Below are 19276 nucleotides of genomic sequence, written 5' to 3'. Positions count from 1 at the left end.
AGGTTCAGGCTGAACATCAGGAAAAGCTTCCTCACTGGCAGAGCAATACAACAGTGGAACCAGCTGCCTAGAGAGGTGGTGGGCTCTCCCACACTAGAGACATTAAAACAATCTGGACAGCCATCTGAGTGGGATGGTGTAACTTGGTGTCCTGCAACAGCTGGGGGTTGGACCCAGTGGCCTTCATGGCCCCTTCCAACTCTACTATTCTATGATTCTGTGGTTCTAAATGTCGCTTGCTGCCTTTCTTAGTTTCTCCTCCACAACTGACCAATCATCTTGGCACTGGAAGAAGTGCTGTACTGACACAATTCTATTTCTAAGTTGCAGCTGAGCTGGTTTTCTAAGCCTTTTGTGTGCTGTCCTATGCAGTGGTGCTACAGTGTAAAGGATTCCACACTCAGACTTCACGGGCAGCCAAAGCTGAGATTCTGGCCAGCTGAGAAAATTCTCCCCTTGCAAGGCTAATAAAGCTGAAGAGTAAGCTTGAACATGCTTTAGTCCTATTAACAATACTTTAGAGACTAAAGCACAATGTATTAATTTCATATGTTAATTACACAAACTTTATATTCATTATTTTACTTTGATAACATTTTAACAAACATGATTTGCTATTTGACAGGGTAATGTTGTTGCTCTGTTCTTATCTGGGTTCCGGGCATGTTGCGCCAGCAGGCAAACATGAGCATTAATCTAATTAAAAGGATTCCAAGATAGTGAGTAAAGCCTGCGAGTACCATCTGTTCACACTTTACAAAAAGTAATTGACCACTGAAGCATGGGAAGGCATTTGATTGTTTATTAAATTTCACTTATGTGAGATTATTGCTCTTGAGAGCCTACATCACAAAGAATTAGGCAGGACCTGTTAGCAGTGTAATAATTGTGCCATTGCATTATATTTTGAAGTGGTGGCACTGATACTAATAGTTTAAGGCACTGACATTCCATTTACTCATGTCCAGGATTGTCTGTAGTATTGTCATGGCTTTCCAAGGGGAATATAATCCAAGACAGATGATTAAAATAGTTTTGCTATTTTATTTCCTTGTACTTATTTTGCTTTCTAACATGTAAAATTCCAAGTTTATAGGCTGGATAACAATAGAATAAAATGGATGGACAAGGATATATACATCGATGTATATAAATCCCCAACACCCACATTACCAATGAGAAAGGAACTTTTACTCATTCTTGGCCCATCCATGGCTACTTATAAATGATTCAGTGGATCATCACAGCATGCAAATGACAGAGGCATAACTGTTGTTGCAAAAATAACTGAGTCTTGTGGCACCACAAAAACTGGCAGATTTATTGTGACATAAGCTTTATGCTATAAATATAGTCAGTTTGAAGATGGTCCCAGATTATATATACATTCTTTTGTAATGTCACTCAGTTTCTGGGTTTATGAAGCTAGGAAAGATCATCTGACCATGGCCAGTATGAACATGTGGTGCAGGTTGAATTACTCATGGAAGGATGAGTTTACCTGCTCAACTGGTAGCCCTCCCACCACAAAACCCAGAAGCTTTCACAACAGTGTTCTGTATTATTATATATATATAACATTTTGCAACAGTCCTTGAAGGTGGGCTAAGCTGAAAAAGTGACTGAGCAAAGTTCAGTAGTAGCCTTGATGGCTGAAAGCAATTCAGGTCTCCCTGGTCCTTCAGGCGCCCTAAATACTACCCCACACTGGCCCTGTAATATTGTGTGATAAATTTATCTGAATAAGCTTATGTACATTTTGAAAAGTAGAAGGAACTCTCTCCCTCCATTTTGTGGAACTGAACTGAAAATGAAAATTCTTTTGTTTTTTCTTCAGATTGTGGCACTGTAATATTGACTAGTGACTGTAAAATATCATTGTGTTATGGATATAACTCAGCAAGAGATTAATATGGCACCCACGCTTTACAAAGCTGGATAAATCATCCTTTTGGACTTCTTGATACTGAGAACTTAAGGTAGTACCAGATGAGTGGTACATGAATGCAAACTGCTTAACAAATGTATGTATTGTCTGAACACATACAGTAGGAGGGTGATTATCTATACTTTGCACCCATACAGTAAACTGAAGATTGCTTGATTCCAGCTTCTACTCCAAGGCTAGATATAGTATGAAATAATTTTTTGCATCTCTTGTGTGCACTTTTTTTTTCAAAATCTCAATAGCATCCACTTTGGGTTGCTGATAATTATTGGATCTCAGGAAGCAAAGGGGGCGATGTAACATTTTTCTCCCTTGCTGTGATCCTGAGGAAAATCGCTCCTCTGAAGTTGCTATGTGCACAAGGAAGAAATTGTCCTCCTGGTGCCAGTGGGGAATTTCCTCCCAGTGGCAACAACTTGACCAGGGGATGGATTTTCTAGGGAGTCAGGCAAGGGAAGGAAATAATTAAATTATACCCGCCTGCCTTCCACATTGACAAAACAGAATGACTGCTGCAATCCCAAGACATACCAGCCATTAAAATAGAGACTATTTGCATTTTGAAACATGAAATCATATGGCTGGAGGTTACAAGTGTCTCCTTGGGGAATTGTTGTTTTTAAGTATCCATTTCATGGTTGGCTTTCATCTATTTCAGCTCCTAGACTTGGAATGGTTGGTGACATGCCCAAGTGAAGGAGTGACCTTTTTGGCCATCCCATCAATTTTCTGAACACAGAAAGATTCTTTCTTAGTCTTGAGTGTGATGACAGTGGCCCTTAGAGATTTTTGACCGTACCCTTTCCAGCTTCATAGTTTCTGAGTGCATCCTTAGTTACTTGGCATGGATAGATAGTACTGGGAAACACAATCCCTGTATTTACGAAATACGAAAAATTGTAGCTGTCACCTCCCCTCCAGTTTTTGCCTCCTGAGCAATTTTTATGTGCCCTTGCCTTCCTCTGCCTGTCTTGGTTCATGTTACAAAACTGTTTGAATTTATAGCTTCCAATATTAAATTCTAAAAAGTTGCTATACCAGGAATTAGGTTCTTGCAAGCATTACTTAAGAACTGTGAAAAGTTATCTTTATGAATGTGACTTTATTCAGTTTAGCTGAAAACTGTCATGCACAATTCTGTGTTTTAGGGGGAGGTAGCATGTGTCTGTTTTAGAAAAAAAACAGATCAAAAGCAAGTCACCTTCCTTGTTATTATTAGAGCTTGTGATATTTTCCAGTTTTGTAATGTTAAAGCGTAATATATACTTTGTGAAACATTTTGATATCACTATCATTTTATTCATTTTTGACATTCATACTTAACAGTTCCTTTGTGCCATCTCAGATTCTAACATTTCATTCCTTGCTTGATGTACCAATTCTGTTATTGTAATAATGGATGAAAATAATGTATATTTATACTGTAAGGTGCTTGAAGCAAGGGTTTTTTTTTTCTCCTGCTGTTGTGTTATGCTGGTAACTGCTAAACATTAATATGAATTTTGGGTGCAATCACACTTATAGTGGCAGTGCAATTAACATACCCTTGTCTAGTTTTAACAAACCACTTTTCTTTTGCCTGTATTATTTCTGTATCATTGGCTTACTGACATTGCATAGTCATCGCTGCTACTGAGGTCAGTTTTGGGTTAATGAACTCACATTTCAATACTGTTACCTTTTGGTTAACAAAGTTGCAGCTGCTGGCTATAAGCACTTTGTAATAATCACCTTTCAAATACAGTAGTGGCATTCTTCAATAAATAAATGTGAAGAAGAAGAGTACTGACAAAGAAGAAATTTTAAAATGTTTTGATACTCATAATTTTGTTTTAATACATTGCTCTATTTTGTTTGCAATATTCACTAAGTATAATAAAATTGCTAAGCAGTATGGATACCTATAGGTGTATATTTTTTCTTCCTATACATTTTGTAAACTTATTAGTACAGTGAGAACAATTCATAAATGCTTCTAGCTATTGATAAAGAAATACACTGTGACTAAAACATGTTAGGAAAAAAGTTTCAGCAAAATCATTTTAATGTATCTTATAGCTTCATCAGCTTATTTTTGCCCTGAAAGCAGAAAAATTAAAGAAATTGTGAAGATATACTTGTTTCAAATTTTTCTTTCCTCACTCTCAGTTGAGCTTTTTTTTTTTACACTGTTCTAAGTATATTAAAGAATATTGCTTCTAGAACACTAAAAAGTCCTTTAAAATGCATATTCCTGCATGCTGATATAAAACCAGGCAGTAGGTTTGTTTGTTTGAGGGTTTGGCGCCAATGATACACTAACCCTGACCCGAATTCTAATGCAGCAATCCCATGGGCCACTTAATCCATGATAGACTGTTGAGACACATGAAGAGGCCCGTTTTATCTAGTAACAGTTGAATTTTCATACCTACATCTGCGAAAACAATCAATTCTGCTTTTGCATCTTTTGTTAAATAAAGTCTTACTTCTAAAACACCAAAATATAGCTGCAGTAGGCTTTTATATGCTACAGATGTTAAAAAATTCCTTTTCTTGAAAAAATGTAACAGAGACCTTATCATGTTTGAAAACCACTGTTTTAATAATAATGTATTAAATAAGTTTAAACTTATTAACACATTTATTAATATAGTACTTATTTCCTTTTTATACTCCCAGTTACCTTATGAGTTACTGAGTAGGCAAATTGCTGGCCCAAGAAAACCCTTGCATTGCTAGCTGAACAAGGATTTTGGCTCAGCTCCAATTCAAATACACAATTTTGCACTAAGCTACCTTTTTAGGCAGTTTATAATTCATTGGTTGATTTCAAGCAGCCTGACCCTAACCAGTGAACACTCTGCTGAACTGTGGGGCCTCTTCTCCTTGGCCATTCCATCTCACTTTTCTCATCTGCTCATATGATAGTAGGCTATAACATCTAAGTTGGGCAAATGGTGGTTTTAGAAAATGGCGCTTTCAGCAAACCAGGAAAGAGAGGGGGAAATCATTATGTGAGGCAACATGGAAGCAGATTAGCCCAATTGGTGCTCACAGTGGACAAATCATGGTTTAGTTGTGCACTCTCATGTAAGCCCACAGTCATACAAATGAAAAGATTTGAATTTTCAAAAAGGATGGTAGAGGGGATATGAGGAATTACAGACCAGTTAGCCTTACATCCATTGTAGGAAAGACAGTGGAAAGGCGCATAATGGTGTAATAGCATAATAGAGATCTAGTAACCCTAGAAAGGGAAGGAAGGCTGACAGCCACACAACATGGCTTCCACAAAAACAGGTCCTGCCAAACAAATCTTGTGGAATTCTATGACAAGGTTTCAAGGTGGTGGATGTGGGGACGTGGTGGGGTGGTTTACCTGGATTTCAGCAAGGCCTTTGACAAAGTGCCACATGATATCCTGGTGGAGAAACTGAGGAGTTTTGGGATAGACCAATGCACTGTCCAGTGGATTAGGGCATGGTTGAATGACCGAAAGCAGAAGGTAACCATTAGTGGGGAATCATCAGGGTGGCAGCCAGTGACAAGCGGGGTCCCCCAGGGCTCTGTCCCAGGACCAATCCTGTTCAGTCTTTTCATCAGTGACATGGAAGGGGGGTGACCAGTCTGCTGATCAAATTTGACAATACTAAAACAGGGGTAGTGGCCACAACTAAGAAGCAGTTACTCCTGATTCAGAAGGATCTGGACAGACTATGAAAGTGGGCTGGGGACAACACGATGGCATTCAGTGTGGATAAGTACAAGGTCTTGCACTTGGGGCATAGGAATGTGTGTCATAAGTACAGGTTAGGGGATAAGTGGCTGGAGAGCAGCACTTGTGAATGGGATCTCAGGGTACTGGTTGGCTGCAGGCTAAACATGAGCCAGCAGTGTGACACGGCAGTCAAGAGGGCAAATGCCACCCTTGGTTGCAAAGCTAGAAGTGTGGCTTCTAGATCGAGAGAGGTATTACTGCCATTCCATATGACTCTGGTGTGCCCACAACTGGAGTACTGTGTTCAGTTCTGGACTCCACATTACAGGAAGGGTATAGCCAAGTTAGAGTCAGTGCAGCATAGGGCCACAAGGATGGTGGCTGGACTTCAGGGAAAGCCATATGAGGCAAGACTGAGGCAATTGGGTCTTTTCAGCCTGGAGGAGACTCCGAGGGGATCTGTTGGTGGCATAGGTACATGAGGGAGTGTCACATAGAGGTGGGTAGAGACCTGTTCTCTCCTTCAGATAAAGGCAGGATGCACTCCAAAAGCCTAGTTCAAGGAACCAAGGTTCAGTGTGCATGCCAGGAAGTGCTTCCTGACAATTAGGACCTTAAGGGTATGGAATGGAATTCCATACCCTTAAGCTCAATCCAGAAGCTCAGTCCTTAAGCTCAGTCCAACTGAAGCTCAATCCAGACAAGACGGAGGTCCTGTTGGTTGGCGGATCAGGCTTTGGAGAGGGTGAATTGAACCTAGTCCTGAATGGGGTTGCACTCCCTCTTAGGGACAAGGTCCGCAGCTTGGGAGTGCTCCTCGACCCAGAGCTTTCATTGGAAGCTCAGGTGACAGCAGTGGCGAGGAGCGCTTTCCTTCAGCTTCGGCTGATCCATCAGCTGCGCCCCTACCTGGAGTACGACTGCCTGGTGACAGTGGCACACGTGTTGGTGACTTCCCTCCTTGACTTCAGTAATGCACTCTGCATGGGGCTACCCTTGAAGACGGTCCGGATACTTCAATTGGTTGAAAATAGAGCTGCCAGGCTGCTGACGGGGACTGGGCATTATGTTCACATGACTCCAGTCCTCCGTCAGCTTCACTGGCTTCCCACTGAAGTCCGGGCCCAATTCAAGGTGTTGGTGATGACCTATAAGGCCCTAAACGGCTTGGGTCCTGGCTACCTGAAGGAGCGCTTACGTCCATATATGCCCGCCCACCCCCTGAGATCTGCGGGAGAGGTCCTTCTCCGGGAACCCTCCGTGAAGGAAATTAGGAGGGTAGGTACTCGGAGGAGGGCTTTCTCTGTGGTGACACCCAATCTATGGAATGCGCTCCCCAGAGAGGTCCGCCTGGTGCCGTCGTTATTTGTTTTTTGGCGCCAGGCGAAGACCTTTTTATTCAAACGTCATTTTAACTGTTAATACTATTTATTTATTTCATTCTTTGGCCAGGACGACTTATTTCATTTTATATTGTTAACTTGTTTTATATATTTTTTGTATTATATTTTAATTGATATCTTTGTGAGCCGCCCCGAGGCTTCGGCGAATGGGGCAGCATAGAAATTTTCTAAATAAATAAATAAATTCCATGGGAGGTGGTTTGAAGCCCCATCAGTGAGGGAGTTCAAGGATAGGCTAGACATGCACATGGTGGTCATGTCATGAGTGAAGTCAACTGGAGCTGGGGGTCAGACTAGATGGCTCTGGAGGCTCCTTCTAACTCGCTCTATGTTTCTATGGTGGATAGTGTTGATTTTCACTATTCATAGATATGAATTTTACCACTATTTGTATCCATGTCCGAGAACTGTAAGAAGAGTACAGTCCTCATCTTTTGCTTCAAATGAATTCATTTTGTTTTATTCGTCATAGATTTGTATGCCAAATTTTGGATTTGCACAGTTGGCTGTCTCAATTTGATTGGCATTGGTTTACTTTAAATCTGAAAGCTCCATTAGAGTGGAGGAGGAGAGAGGAAATATTTTGAATATTGTTGTTTTTGCTGGCCTTTGAATGGCAATGACTGGGGTTTTCAGAAACGTCCCAAAAAATGAAAAGTTCAGAAAAGCTTAATAGTAGCCAAAAGTATAAAGAATATTCCATTCATTATGTGGACAATTAAAAATCCATTTGATACTAGTATGATTTCTTGACAAACTTCTTGTCAATGTGTTAGCATGTGCAATCTTATTACCAGATAATACAAACTTTATAAAGAACCTTTATAAGAGAAAGCCAGAGCATATTTATTTTTTTTCAGAAATCCACAGAAATGTATCTTTTTGTTGTCTGTTTTATTGTTGTGTATTTTTTTAGACAAAGATTGTATGTTGATGTGAGTAAGTGAAAATAACTTCCTGGCCCATGTTTTAATAGAGAATATTGTTTTATAAATATAATGGATTAAACCATGTGATACTTTGAAGGTAATATATGAAGATACAGCATTAAGAGTTACCGCAGTGAGAATCATATTGACCACGACTTAAAAAGGGTTGACCAAGAGCAGGACCATATTAAGATTATGTAGAAGCTCTAAGCTGAACTACATTGTCTGAACTCTGCCACTAAATAAAGCCAATACAACATGGGAATCCACATTGAAGTATGGATTGAGTGTGTGCTGAGGTTGGGTTGCTATTGAGCTGTAGGTTGTTGAAATGTGGGTTATATTATCTGAATCTATTATCTCAGCCATGAAATAACCTATGGTTTGTTGTTGTGCTGTAAATTGTGGGTTGTTTCTTGTTAACAAACTATGATTTGTCATCATGACTGGTTCAGATATGTCTTGGACTCAAGTGTGGGTTATGCTGTTTATAATGCAGAAATCATATATGCTGAATTATACTTCATACAGTGCATCTCTCCTCCCCGTCATCTTTCAGTGAAGGGAATGTTTACATAGCTTTCCTTGCAGGAAGGATGAACAACATTCACTCATTCGTTCGTTCGTTCGTTCGTTCGTTCGCTCCTTTGTTATTCTGTGCTACTGAGAAGGTGAAATGGAAACATTAGTTTTTTTTAGATATTTCTAATCTTGTTCTGATATACTAATAAGAAGTATCTGGCAAGTAACATACACTGAGTAGGGGACCAACATATGTGGCACTTCTTGTCCCTGCAAAGGATAGAAAAACTGCTTAGAAATCTCTGGACCTTGTTTGGTGTGTGTAAACTCTATTTTTATATTTCTCACATTGTTTGCTTTTGGTAGTCACAGCCTTGGGCAAATACCTGAATATAAATACAGGACTGTTTCTTTTCGCATCTGCTTTGTTTCCTTAGGCCTTCATAAGCCCTGTGAAGCGTTGACACATGGAGTGTGTGCACGTGTGTGTGGGTGTGTGTGAGAGACAGACAGACAGACAGACACAGACAACCCATCTGGCTGTCTAGTGATCATAAGCTTTAAATGTCCTGAGCTGTCATCTGGATCAGAGATAATCACTTTGCCTGTACAAGGAATGGTAACCTGTGACCAAAATGCTAAAAGCAACCCTACAATCAGCTGGAACACTATATCAACATAAGCTGCACCAAGAACTGTATGCGTGTATGTCTCTATGATTCTCTTGCTGATAGGAAGAAGATTTTGGCGTGACTTTTTGTTTGTGGAGTGTCTGGTTGCCACATATAAGCATCCCTCAACCAGTGCAGTATGCAATGCACTTCAAACTGTAGAAATGCAAGCTAATTTAAGTTTAGATGAATTAGCTTGACAAAATCCCTGTTCCCTGATAACTATCCATAATGAGGCAAGAATAGTGGGTGTGGCTTTAGGAGAGAAGTTTGAAGTCGAGGTTTGTATTTAGAATAGAATGACTGGATATATAATGTCACAAAGGAAATAGCAGACTTTGATGAACAGGGATTAGTGAATGGAGAAGCAGAAGAGCGTTTTCCTTTTGATGGGAGTCCGCAAGTGATGAATGTTAGGATGGCAGCAATGAAGGAAGAAGATTGAGATGGAAGGGAAGGCAACACACCTAACTGAATGAAATTTCTTAAGTCTTCTGATGCATTTTTAAAAGTAACCAAATATAATGATACTCACATTTATTATAGTGTACTTGGGCACCAGGCTTCAAATTGTTAATTTGCAAGTTGATCCCTCAGGAACATTTTGTATGATCACAGAGTGGAAAATAAGCCGCACTAGTTTATCCAGCGTTCATCCAACACTGTGTGTGTGCCAGTTGTGTTCTGGGGGGAATTTCATGACTGCCCCTGAGAGCACAGCTTGTCCTGGTAGACCTGACCAGTGAGAGGCTTGTTGCCATGGATAACAGTTCAGCCTGAGCCCTCCATCAGCCCATGAATCCTGACCATATGTGCAGGAAAGGGTGAACCTCACTGCAAAGGGTAATTATGCTGATTGACCTCTTCATGTTCTGTAGGCCAGGCATATTAGGAAGGGCGATTAGGATTGCCATCTTAGTTAAGGATATCTACTTGTTGCCCCTCTTGTCAAGGGCCCAAGTAGAGGAGAGAGCTCATAATTACCAGAATCTATCTATCTATCTATCTATCTATCTATCTATCTATCTATCTATCAAATTTCTATCATGCCCATTAGGCAGGATGATTCTTTATAGTAGGCAGAGAAAGAGTTGACAATCCTTGGAGTAATTCTTCCTTTTGAAGCTGCTATTTGCCTTGGAAGGAAATCTCCCAGTGCAAGTAGCAGCTTCCAAAGGAAAAGAAAATTATGAGGACATAGCATGAGAAGATTTCCCTTACTCACCTGCAATAGTCATGATAATCACCCTGGCTTTCTCCCCTTAGGGGTTTGCTTTTGTCCAGTGTTGGCTATAACTTTATTCATTTTCTCGGTGGGCCAGTGGTTCTACATTGGAAAAGCATGTCCACCTGCCAGTTATACAGGCCCTCAGCGGTGGTGCCCCAACTCTGGAAATTGCTCCCCAGAGAGTTTTGCCTGGCACCGTCACTTTATTCTTTTCAGAGCCAGGCTAAAACCTTTTTATTTTCCCAATGTTTTAAGATCTGATTGTTTTAATTGGGGTTTTATTGTCAGATGAATCTTTTAGGACACTGTGTTTTATTTCACATTATGTATTGTTAAACCATCCCAAGACTTTGGTAAGGGATGATCTAGGAAAGTTATAAAGAAATAAATAACAGTATGATAAATTATACTCTGTATTTATCTACAGTATTTGACTGTTGTTCAACAACATTGTTCTCTATGCAGCATATTGTTGTAAAGCATTACAGTACAGTGGCAATCAATACACAATAACATGACATACATTTTTGGCAAAAGTATAGTATAATGAGATAAACAACAAAACTAAAAGTGAGAGTTTAAAATTAAGGTGTTGAAAAGTGTACATATCTATACAACGAATAGGGAGAAATTAAAGAAAATCTTTGGTGCCAAAAAGAATTCAAGGCAAGCACTAGGTGTGTCTCTGCCTTTGTAATATCTGCTTTCACTGTATAAATGAATTTATTCTAAACTTGTTTGCTGTGTACATGTGTTGGCTGGGAGAGCACCCAAAGTCAATAGAGTATTTCCCAAAGTCGGAGGTGCATCTGCTTGGGAGGGGCAATCCAGCATCCTATTCTTCCCCCTCATCCCTTCACAGCCTTTGTGGAAATAACTGCAGCAGCTGCTTTTCCTCAACCTCATAGAAATAAAAGCGGGGGTGGGGGGCATTCCAGACCCTGGGAACAGTGGGAGAAGAGCAGCCAGGACCAGCAGAATCTTAAGGCCTCTGTCCACCACGCAGAGGGCTGGGCAGTCTTGGAGGCTCCTCTAACTGGGGAGGATATTTTGAACAGGAAAACAAAGTGACACAGCAACACCCAGCAGAGTGTAGATGCTCAGGGATTTCTCTCTAACAGGCAGCGCTCCCATTGGATTGCTTTAATTATTGTAAAGGAGGTTTTGCAGAAATGGGGTTTTCCTGACTTTTCCAGAATTGATTTTTACCATCTTAATATCATGAAAGTCAGAGCTGACTTGAAGCTATTTGCCATTGGGTTCCCTCAGAAGAGGCCCAATATGATATATATGACACAAACACTTTGCTTCATCAGGGAGATCTGAAGTTAGGAGCCATCTGTGTCTTAAGCAGGCAACATGCAGTTACAAATGAAATTTCAGCCTTGTAGACAATTTTCATGAATGGCTGCAAGTTCTTCTATCTATTTTCCTCCCTTGTCATCCATCTCCTTCCACTTCCTGCCTTAATGCTTCTTTTTAAACTATTGATAGAATAATAAAAATGGTTTTTTCGTTACAGAAAAAAGGGCACAAAATGGTTAGGCAAAAATACCAGATTCTGTTCAATCTCAAACGGATGTTCAGATAGAGCATGCTGTTTTTCTTCTTTCCTGTTCATGATTTCCTCTATGTCAGAAGATGTTCTTTTGGCTGTTCCTCTGAATAAGTTTGACAAGTTTAAGCCTGAATTGGCAGTGCCTTTCAGGAGCCTTTGTATTTTCTTATTGTGGTTGCTCAGTGATGTATATTAGTAGAAAGTATTTATATGGAAGGGGTTTTTATCCCTCGGGCATGTTTTGTGTGTGCCTTTGGGGAATGTATATGTTTGTCTAACATCACTTAATTTTGGCAGTCTTAAAAAAGCTAAAAGGACCTTTAGGCTGTAATTGTGTGCACACTTAGATGAGTGTCAAGGAACTCAGTGCAGTGGCATTTTTCTGAATTGACCGGCACAGGATTGTATTGTTAAGTGCATATAGCTGTGTCTTCAACTTCATTATCAGGTGACTGTCAGATACAATGCACAGTTGTTTAAAAAGTTATGGCTTTTATTTTATTTTTCTCTCATCTCTTCAGAGCACTCAAAATAGGTTATATGCAAAAGTTACACAAACATAAGACCATCACTAGCAACTTCAAGAGGAGAAATGGAACATTGTCCTGTCCCTTCGCAGCCATTGTGGGCACAACTGTACCGGCTGCTTTCCTTCAGTCTCATAGAAATTTGGTGGGTTGCAAAAAGAGGGTGAAAAGAAAGATTGCTCATGCAAAAGGTATTGCACTGTCTCCTTCCATGGGTCCCTGCACCTCTCATACCATCTCTTCTGGGCGTATGGGGGAACACAGGGGAGGCCTGAAATATAGCATGGAGGCTGTAGTGAGGGAGCATCTGGTACATGTTTGGTGCAGGCTAGGAATGTATGGACATTTCATTTTGATTCATTTCTTTAACCACAATTTCCCCATTTGCAGCTCAAATACAAACACATTTTTCAGACAAAGCTTGTGTATTCCCAAGCTTGCAATTGCATAATATATATATATATTTTTAAAACTATGCTTTAAAACTATGTGTTTTGGAAAATGGGGGGAGTAAACACACCTAAATGCACACTGTTTGTATTCAAATGACAACAAGATGATATTTAGGGATGAGGTGAATCAAGCTTTGAGGTGGAACTTGGAGAGCTTTGAGTTTAAGCCTTGCTGAATTTCCTATTCTTGCTTCAGGTGGCTCCATTCTGTTCATTGTGATAAGTATTATAAGGGGCATTTTCTGGGATGCACTTCCTGCTTTGCAGATAACTCTTGGCTTGCTCTTCTGCTCAAGCCACTGTTGTTAATGGACAGCCATTACAACAGCTGCATGCTGTGTTCCTGCCTTTTTGGTTGCACTGCTAGGTCAGGCTTTGTTTCTGTGGGATGAACTTTCTTCAAAGGGCAAGTTGCCTTTTAAACAATCTGTGTCTTGCTAAAGTGCGTGCGTGCATGCATGTGTGTGTGTACATTCAGGATGCTGCAATATATTGTTCCTTAACTGAGACTTGCACTTGCAAGAGAAATAAGTTGTATGCTTGCACTCTTTCTAGTCTACATGGGAGATTCCTTCTGACAAATTCAGAGGAAAATCTGGCAATAATTTTACAGGGTGGCAGCTTTAGCAAACAGTGGATATAGGCTTCCCTTAAAAGTAACCTCGAAGTAAATAAGGATTGTTTCCCTGAATGGTATAGTTGAGGGCTGAGCTGAAATGGGCAGCATATTTTTGCAAAACAGATAATTCTGGCTGTGAAAAGGACCCTCACTTTTGTACCCTTACAGAGGGTAAATATTTGCCTTTAAGGAGAGCCAGAAGGAGAAAAATAAAATTCAAGTTTAAAGTGCTGAATGAAATTGATTGAGACATAATTTTAAAATTGTTACAATTAAGACAGTTTTAAAAGACGGCTGGAGCTGGGGGTCAGACTAGATGGCCCAGAAGGACCCTTCTGACTCGCTCTGTTTATATGTTTCTAAAAACGTAAGTTGTGTAACTTTTCAAAAAGTTTTAACAGCTCACCTGGTGCTTAAGAAGGAGCCAACTGAACATTTCCACCAAGAAAGCGATCACACTACTGAGTGAGACAATATAAAAGACTCAGTCTTGAATCCCGGCCAATCCTACATGAGAAGATGATGCAAAGTATAGACAGAGCAAAAGATAAGGGGAAAAGAATTAATACCTTGCTGGGTGCCATATTTTAGATTGCACTGTTATCTATATGCTGATGAGCAATTTTTTAAAACTCATATCTGACCCAGGGGTTGTGATGATTGCTTGAGCCTATATCTGAATGCTGTAATCAGATGGATAATAGCGAATGTAACAGCACTTACGTAAGAAGGAAGCCACTGAAGGGTTTAATGATTTGGGGGGAGCTGGGGTGACCTGCTCTACATAGGGTTATTCTGTTCTCTGGGAGGGTAGGTGTTTTTCTTGTGCAGAATTCTGCATCTGTTGATTATAGACCTTGAGGAAAGATTTCCATCATTTTGGCTCAGCTGTGCTGGCTTTATATTTTGTGTCCAGGTTCAGTTCAAGATGTATGTACTTACAATAGGTGTTTTATATGCAAGCTTATGCTACAATACACTGAGTTAGTGTAAGATCTAGAAAAATTCCTGACCACAGATGAAGAAACTAGTCATGGCTATTTGAGTTTAATTAAAAGCTAATGATACATTAAGGTTTTGATTCTAAATATATTTACTATGGAGCAAGCCTCTTGAACACAGTAGGATTTAATGCCAAGTGAATGTGTTTAGGATTGTGCTGTATGGTTCCAGGAATTGAAAGGGTGTGTGTGTCCTGTAAAAATTATCACAGATGGTGGAAGAATTATTGGTTATCCAAAATGGCTAAAATACTGTATCAAAATGAGACGGTCTAGAATGTCTGGCTTAAAAATTAGTGTTCCTTCTGGGCAGTAATTCCTGCTTAAATAGATAGTTACAGTAGTACACAGAAAGGCTTCTGCATAGCTTCTTTAGTCAAGTCCAGTGCTTGACAAATGCTTTATAAACTGATAAATGATCTGTGTTTCTGTAGGTGTGGCTTTCCGCTCTTTCTTCCCAATAGTGCTGTTAGCATTCCACAAGTCTTGCATTCCTAGAAATCAGGAAAGACCTCCAAAAGGAAACTCTTGAAGAGCAAATGAAAGGAAATAAGAGTTATTTTTGTTGAGGCCCTGGTTCTCCAATCAATCATTCTAGCATGCTGACACAGGAAGTTATGAATCAATGAGAACAACTTTATTGTAGTTTTTCACTTTGAAAACCTGAAGGAAATTTGTTTCCATAAAATACCAGTCTCTGTGACCTTATTTTAGTAGTGCAATGACATATCTTCAGATCACACCTGAAATGGAATCACCTGCCTATCATATAGCGGCTGGGTTTGCACGATGGTGGCCTGTTGGATCAGGTGAATGTGGGCTGCTTCTGCTGCGTGGCTTGATGATGGACAGTAAGCCTACCTAATGTGGCTTGTTATAGGGATGGTTGAACCCTTGATGGCCATACTGTCTGAACCCAGGTGTCCAACCTTCTAGTTAGTAAGCAAGCCACTTGAGAAGGGTGGGACCACTTCTTTGCTACTCTAGCCAAGTTTATCCAAGCCATGACCATGACTACTGCTCTGCCAGGTACCCAAAGTGCTTTGAGACAACCATTCCCTGCTGCACCAGCAACCTCTCTTTCCGTGCCATGCCTTTCCCCCGCTTTTTGCGTAATCACTTTTTGTGATCTCCAAGGTGGCAGGTAGTAACAGCCTCTTTCAGAGTGCTTAAATGTTAGATTGGAGAAACTGTCAGTGTTTTGCCATCTTATTTCCACACTGCAATGCACACAAAAATACATTTGTGCAACTTTGAATAGCTAAAATGGGAAGGCTTGTCTTGGGAATATCCTTGTGAATAGAAACATAGAAACAGAGTGAGTCTGAAGGGGTCTCCCGGGCCATCTAGTCTGACCCCCAGCTCCAGCCGGCTCCGCTCACAACATGCCCACCACGTGCATGTCCAGCCTATCCTTGAACACCCGCACTGATGGGTCCTCAACCACCTCCCGTGAATACCTGCTTTCAAGATGCAGTAGATACGAACCACAGGCTTTGCCCAAGGGAGACTACAGTGTGCCTTAAGTACTTTGTGTTCGCTCCATAGGTGTCAAATGGAGAGCTGTCAAAGGAAAGCAAAGTTGGTTTATGAAGGGGGGGGGGTGATTTTTCCCTACTTCTTAGCAGTGAGATCCTTGGGATTTTTAGTGTTTTCCCCTCTCATCCCTAGTTCTGCCATTCTGCCCTCACTTTTCTGAGTTCCCAGCTATTCAGGAGAGTAAAAATCATGAGGTTGCCAACTTTTATGGACATTTCATTGACAACTGTAAAAGAACATCTTTCCTTTTTAAACTCTTTGGCAGATTTCCCTTATTTGTTTTGTTTTGACAGGGAAATATATACTGGTTCATGGTTGCATATTTCCTTGTAAATTAAAAAAAAACTCTGTAGAGATAGGTAGTAGCTTCATGATTGTCACGTGGCCAGTCAGTTAGCCAGTCAGTTAGCATTATGGAAATCCAGTTTGTAGTCAGACTGAAAAAGAATGTTCTCTGTTAGGCCAGTCTGGGGAAGTATAGGTTACATGCGTGAAGAAATTCAGTGCATGCATTTCTACAGTAGACACCCTGCTTAAATTATATGTGTCTGGGTGTACCCCTATTTATGGAATCCACAAAAGAGATCTTTTGAGGTCATACTCTACCTCCGCCCAACCCTGGAATATTGAATGCATCTTTGAAGGTAGTATTATTCTGACTGCCATATGGATTAACAACAGGAGGTTGGCTATCTGAGTATGGTTGAAAGAGAAAGCTACTATATGCAGTGTGGGCCAGACAATGTAGTTCTTTCAAGGCAGAAGCTAGAAAACATATGAGCACTGATCATTTAGTGATCTCTGTACTATGACACTGGATGTTTCAATATTGAAGTTAAATATAGTTGTTTCTAGATGTGTCCAATTTCCAGAAAACTTGTTAGAGCTTTTGCGAGTCCTTAGCATGCTGGACACCCACAAACCAGATGTCAGCTGCTCCAATACCTGTCCTGATTATTGTTAATCTAAAGAGAGTGGCGTTATTGACATGAGCTGTGTGTGTGTGTGTGTGTAGGGGGAACAGTAGCTCCATATTCCCAAGGTGGAAAATACAGCTGTGATGTTAACTTTCAGGTTGGTGAATGTTACTGGAGCAATTGATATCTGGAAGTAGAAATGCTGTCATAGGTTTGATTGAGACTAATTAATTTGACTGAACATACCAGTCCACCCTCTCTGTCACATTCTTTTTGACTGTTCACTCAAACTTTTCTGATGGCAAAACGTGTGTTGCTTTAAAACTATATAAACAGTTGACTTACTACTGAAGTGGAATAGGATAGTATTATCTCAATGTAAACTATTGGTGGTAAACATAGAACATAAATATTTCTTAATTTGGAAACATTTATCTTGCTAGTATACTATCAGTATATTCCCATACACAAACTAATTTTACATAGATTATCCTTTCCACATTAACTCATTAGGAAATTCAACTATATTCAGTGGGGCTTTCTTTCTAGTTGTGTCTGGGTTTGCAGTTTAAGACTGTTTAAAAAATTATTGATGAGTTTTTCTCTTTATGGGGCAATGAAAGTAATCAGGATTGTCCCATAAATGGATGTTGAACTGTTGCTGCATTGAGTTCAACTAAGAAATTTCCTATAGCTTCTTTGTGAATTTAAGTTTTTCCCAACTTAGGCATATCTTACACAAAAACTCACATGGGTGCAACGCTCTTGTTATTTTATCCCTTCACAGACCATTGGACTAAAACAACTCTTGAAGGCTGTTTGCATCATGATGTCATTTCTTTGTTTTTGAAGAGTTGAGACCAAGCTGCTTCTGATCCCTGGTAAGAGATAGATCATTGTGAGGAAGCTTGATGACTTCTTTTAGTGAGACTTTTTGTAATGCATGCTTGCCACTTATCTGAAATGTTTCATGTTCTTGGAGTGTATGTGTTATTGTTCAGATTGAGTGACTAAAGAGGAATGGCTTACAAGACCATTTCTTAATGTCATGTTTTACTTTTAAACAAGCAAATTCTGCATTACATTCAGGGCCATTTCTTAATAAAGACCATCAGTTTTGGTACTACTTGTACTGTTCAATTTGGCTTTTTCATTGTTTCAGGTATACTGCTTTTAATACTTTTCTCTATTTTTGAATTTGATTTATGTTTTTATTTTGTGTGTGTGTGTGGGGGGGGGTATTCTGGTTGATGTAGAAAGGCAGTATGGAAATTGTTTTATTCAATTTATTTTTGTTTAAACTATCTGTAACTTCAAAGCCCTCCATGATCTTGTCCCATTCCTGATCTCTCTGTACTTAGACTGAATACATCTCTGCCCCATGATCTTTGTTCCTTTAGTGTAACAAACGCTCTGTTGTTCAGATTTTTCTCCCTCAAAATATTCTTTTTTTCTGCTTTCCAGAACATCTGTGTGCTTCCATATCTCACTTCATTGAAATCTGCTAACCCAAATCCACCTTTTTCCACAAAGCCTTTGCCATAAGCCCGAAGATGATGTTATTGCATGTGTATCTTGCCTGTTTTCCTCTGCAGGGCACCCAAGATGACTCACATGGTCCTCTTCCCTTTCATGTTATGCTCACAGTAAGCCTGTGAGATAGGTTAGGCTGTAGTCAGTGAAGCCCATAGGCACCCACTGAGCTTCATGGCTGAGAGGGGCTAGAACCTCGATCTTCAAAGTTCCTAGTCCAGGAGTCTACCCAATATATCACACCAGCTTTCTTGCTTTACTGTCACTCATTCCAAGTTTCTGTAATGGGAACAACTATGTACTGCTCCTGATTTAGCCATCCCTTTGTTTCTCTCAACTTCTCCTGTTGTGAGTCAGGGACCTGTCTTTTTGAACTGTGTCAAACATGTGCCCCTGCCAGGCTACATAAATACTGATGGAGGTGAGAACCCTAACCAATACAGTTATTGGTTGCAAAACAGATAAGTTTTGTGTGATAAAGTTTACTTGAAAAAAAATCAGAACATATGTTGCATTTTAAGCAAAATGTTCAAAATACAAGTGCTGAAATAAAGGATGCTTTAATTCCATTCTTTTTTCTTCCTTTCTTTGAGATAAAAGAGATTTCTTTCCTTTTTCACTCACATGATTGAAAGAACCACATGATTAGCATGATGGGATGTAAAGGAGAACAAGAAGCCCCATGTGCCAATTTTAATTCTTCCATGCTCCCCAGGAGTAAGAGGAATC

General features: G+C 40.0%; 1 protein-coding gene across 2 annotated transcripts in view; it reads left to right on the top strand.

The window, feature by feature from the left end:
- SCAF8 (SR-related CTD associated factor 8) overlaps positions 1-19276 on the top strand; it is a 214854-nt gene that overhangs the window by 184284 nt on the left and 11294 nt on the right. The window contains exon 21 of one of the 2 annotated variants that reach the window (XM_044422380.1): positions 17802-17896. The exons of the other annotated variant lie outside the window; for it this stretch is intronic. The gene's annotated coding sequence lies outside the window, so the exon portion shown is untranslated. Of the gene's footprint in view, positions 1-17801; positions 17897-19276 lie in introns of those variants that run through there. 2 annotated transcript variants of the gene reach the window in all.

The sequence above is a fragment of the Varanus komodoensis genome, unplaced genomic scaffold, assembly GCF_004798865.1.
Source record: "Varanus komodoensis strain SLA01 unplaced genomic scaffold, ASM479886v1 scaffold1, whole genome shotgun sequence".
In the NCBI taxonomy this organism is placed as follows: domain Eukaryota; kingdom Metazoa; phylum Chordata; class Lepidosauria; order Squamata; family Varanidae; genus Varanus; species Varanus komodoensis.
The sequence above is the reverse complement of the archived record's forward strand: the minus strand, read 5'-3'. Positions and strand labels throughout refer to the sequence as shown.